At 36.2% G+C, this 4308-nt stretch overlaps 1 long non-coding RNA gene across 1 annotated transcript; it reads right to left on the bottom strand.

Annotated features, from left to right (window-relative positions):
- Nucleotides 1–1803: 1803 nt before the first annotated feature.
- LOC126976362 (uncharacterized) lies at nucleotides 1804–2793 on the bottom strand. The gene is made up of 2 exons (XR_007731894.1): nucleotides 2693–2793; nucleotides 1804–2572 (listed from the first exon to the last, which is right to left on the bottom strand). It is a non-coding gene; the product is annotated as an uncharacterized LOC126976362 (long non-coding RNA).
- Nucleotides 2794–4308: the final 1515 nt, after the last annotated feature.

Genomic DNA, 4308 nt, shown 5'->3' with positions numbered 1-4308 from the left:
CTGCGCCTTATATTGTCCATATTCAAAAAATTATACAACCGATGTTAATAAATACAAAGCATTTATTCCAGCCTTCACTATTACCCGCATGGGAATAGTGGTGTTGTATAACTGTGGAAGCATTTTGAAAGTTCGGAGATTGAACAGAAAAGTACCTATATGATGGAGAGACACCCAAGTTCATTCCAACTGAGACCGTAGTTTTAACCTTTGATGGGAAGGTGTTACCTCTCAGAGTCATTTTATGTTTTTTTTAACTCTCTATCTGTAAAGCTTTATATTTACCCCACACTGCAATGCTTTAATTGCTGCCGTTTTGGTCACACCAAAATTCAATGCAGAGGCACTCCAAGGTGTTACAAATGTGGTGACAACTATTCAGGTATAAGCTGTTAAACTGAAAGAAATGATGCTGTGTGTATCTTATGTTCTAGTTCCCATTTCACAATGGACAAAAAGTGCCCGGAGTACGCTAGGCAAAAAGCTATAAAAGGAACAATGGCTAGAAACTCTATATCTTATTCAGAAGCCAGTAAAATCCCTCCAGCAGTTTCGAAATCTTATGCTGATGTTTTTGCTTCTGCTTCATTGGCCCCTACTGGTCCAACTAATAATTATTCCAGCCCCTATAATTTAACAAGCCCTTCTAAGAGTCTCGCACAGTCATATAGGAAAACAGTATTCTTGAAACCCAAAGCCCGTCCCAGAAATGCTAGTAATGGATATGATCAACAAGCTCATGCAGAGCTTATCCAAGAATACAGCAACATTCCTTCCTTTTCTACAGGTAGTCTCAAGAAGTACAATGATTTGTCAGAAATAATAACAAAAGATCTCATCATTTCTCTTATTCAGTACCTTTCACAATCTAACATAATTAAAATACCGTCCAACGATGCCACTTCTTTGAAAAGTTTTTTAAATCATGGACAGTCAGGACCATCCACGAAACCAGTCTCTAGTGATTCAATGGAATTGCCGGAGTATTAATATTAAAAAAGTGACCCAATTTATTTATTGAATTGTTACAAACCATTTGCAGACCGCAAATGGTTTGTCTCAAGAGACTTGGCTTCGTTCAGGATTCAATTTTAGAATTCATTCATCCCTAATCACAGTGTTAAATTTTCCATTATTGCTGCTAGTGTAAATAATATTTGTTTTGTAAATATGTATATACCTCACCCTTCCACTGAAGTCTTTGATGATATTTGTAGCATTCTATCTTCCCTCCTGCGCCCTATTTTGGTCATGGGAGATTTCAATGATTCTATGTGGGGAAGTTCGAAGTCTGATCATTATGGGGCTAGAATCTTAGACATCTTAGATGATAATAAGTTATGCCTTCTAAACTCTGGTTGTCCTATTAGAAGGACACAGCCCCATGAGGGTATTAGTGCACCAGACCTTACGCTGTGTAGTCCCTCCCTTGCTCCTAAATTAAACTGGTGGCCTTTATTATCTTCATATGGAAGCGATCGCTTTCCGCTAATTGTATCATTTCCTCAAAAAATTGGCTAAAAAATGTCAAAGGCTCCTCCCCGGCTTAAATATAAACTTAAGGATGCCAACTAGTCATTCATTATAGAGAGATACAGTTCAACAAAAATTATCAACCTTACCTCCACTAAATGATATCAATAATCATCTTTGTGCTGCAGCTTTTACACAGGCCCTATTACAGGCTGCTGAGTAAGTTTTTCCTATAAAAAATAATAATGGCAATGGGTATATTCCATCACCTCCTTGGTGGGACAGTGAGTGTTCTGCTGCGATAGCTGAGAGGAAAAATTACAGAGAAAATTCTACATCACAATATTTTAATATTCTTTGCAATCTTATAACGAAAACATGTAAATTATTAAAACAAAAAAGATTCAATGGCTGGAAATCTTTTTGTGCCTCAATTTCACCAGACATTTCTCTATCTGAAGTTTGGCAAAATATTTGTAAATTCAGATCCTCTTTTTAACCTCCAAGGTCTTCTCTTATGGATAGCAGTACAGTTGATTTGTTTCTTGACAAATTAGCTCCACCATATGTCCCATCTATAGATAATATTTCTTCTAACTCACAGCCTTATCTCCTCCCCCAGCATGATAGTAGCGATTCATTCATTTCCTTTAGCCTTTCAGAACTCAAAGGGGTTCTTTCAAAACTTAGGGACTCAGCCCCAGGTTGTGATGGATGGTGCTGCCTTTCTTATTGTCTCAGTTTATTTAATTCAATCTTAACATCAGGTAAAATTCCTCCTTCACGGAAAATCCATGAAGTTATCCCAATACACAAGCCCAACAAACCGATAAATGATCCATCATCATACAGACCAATTCCATTAGCTTCAGTTATTTCCAAAATTTCTGATTATTAAGTGAAAAATAGACTAGAATGGTTTATTGAGAGTAAGGGGTTACTATCTCCAAACCAGTTTGGATTTAGGAAAGGCATGAGAACAATGGATAGTCTCAGCATTTTTATGACAGACTTAAGATTGGCATTTTCTTACAATAAGTCTGTGTTAGCAGCATTCTTAGATGTGTCTGCAGCCTATGATAATGTCAACCTTTCAATTCTGAAACAAAAAATGATTAATTTAGATATCCCACAATTTTTTATAAGCTTTACAATCAATCTTCTCTCTGGCAGAATGCTTAAAGTATTATCAGAAGACTCCTACTACTACTACTCCTACCACTCCCATATTGCCTGGAAAGGTTTACCTCAGGGCTCAGTTTTAAGTCCTTTACTTTACTATATATATTCTCATGATCTGGAAGCCTTCCTTAAAGTTAACACACTCCAATATGCAGACAATTTACTCCTCTATGTCTCTGGTAGTTCTGTTAACAACATGTCTGATACTATGACATATTCCCTTAAGTTGCTAAAAGTCTGGCTTGACAATAACTCTTTAAGCCTTTCTGTTCCTAAAAGTATTATAGTTTTATTTTCACGTATGAAGCTTCCTTCATCAGTGTCTGTATTTTATAATAACAGAGTTTTCCCTGAAAGAAAACGCATATTAAAATACTTACCTAATTCGAAGCTTATATTTGAGATAGGCACTTCAGTTTCCCGTAGATTTTACCAATTTTTCATACTCTTTGTACCTGTTGATGACGTATTTCCTGTGTCTCACCGGCAGTGGCGCCACCTAAACCTTTATAAAGGGGTTGCAGCGCCATTTTGGCTCATTGGCTTTTATTCACCAGGCAGAGTTGAAAAGTAAGCTTCGAATTAGGTAAGTATTTTAATATGCGTTTTCTTTCAGGGAAAACGCTGTTATTAAAAGTACTTGACCGTAATTCGAAGCTTATATTTGAGATGTGTCTGTTTCCGCCTGGTGAGACATAGAAAATACTTTTTTAAAAATAATACGCCAATGTGATTTAACTTAAATATATATTATTTTAACAATATTATTGTCTTAGTATAGTTAAGTCTGTACATGGTCATTTAAATATATGAATATTGATCAATTGGCTTGCGTTAATAAAACTGTTTAAAGTTGAGTATTAATCATGATTCATATTAACCATTTTAAGATAATCAACTCTATACTTCTGAAGAGACTTAATTTCCTTAACAAATAATCATATCAACCACTAATCATATATAAATTGTCATAATTTTGATTAATAGGATCAAACAGTTCTGTTAGATTAATCGACTTATCACTGGATCTTACTTGTCGCCTATAAAACTTTTGAAAAGTAGTGGCGGAACGCCAATTACCCCTTGCCAAAATATCCTCTAAAGGTAAATTTAAATAGTTGTGCGACGCTACTGCCGATCGTACACGACCGGGTGTACATTGGATATTCGCTTCTTTATATAATGCCTTATCCAACCTGCTATTACTGCCCGCGAGGCAGGTTTGGCTGGACCTCTGATAGTTGTAAATAAATTACCTGTCTTAGAGGTTTCTCGTCTAATTTTTAATAATTTCATTAAGTGGTCTATCCAAAACACTGGATTAAATTGAATATTGTCATTATTACTTAATAACTTCCACCCTGATTGTCTGTAATCACTTTTATCGGTTTTAGAACCAAATTCTGAATCTACTCTCAAAAGCGTTAAATTGTGGATACGGCTTCCGGAACACAAACATCAGTGCCACCGATTCTGTTCCCCCTTCTTTTCGGAGATGAGCCACTACAGTTTTGTTGTCGGATTGAATCAGTATTGAGCTGCGACTCAACATCTGGGCACATCTTCGAATTACGTGCAAGATGGCCAGCATCTCCTTCTGATTGCAATGCAGATTTTTCTCCTCTGTCGATCAAAGTCCGCTCAGAGCGACAT

Source organism: Leptidea sinapis, chromosome 40 (assembly GCF_905404315.1).
Source record: "Leptidea sinapis chromosome 40, ilLepSina1.1, whole genome shotgun sequence".
Classification (NCBI taxonomy): domain Eukaryota; kingdom Metazoa; phylum Arthropoda; class Insecta; order Lepidoptera; family Pieridae; genus Leptidea; species Leptidea sinapis.
The sequence above is the reverse complement of the archived record's forward strand: the minus strand, read 5'-3'. Positions and strand labels throughout refer to the sequence as shown.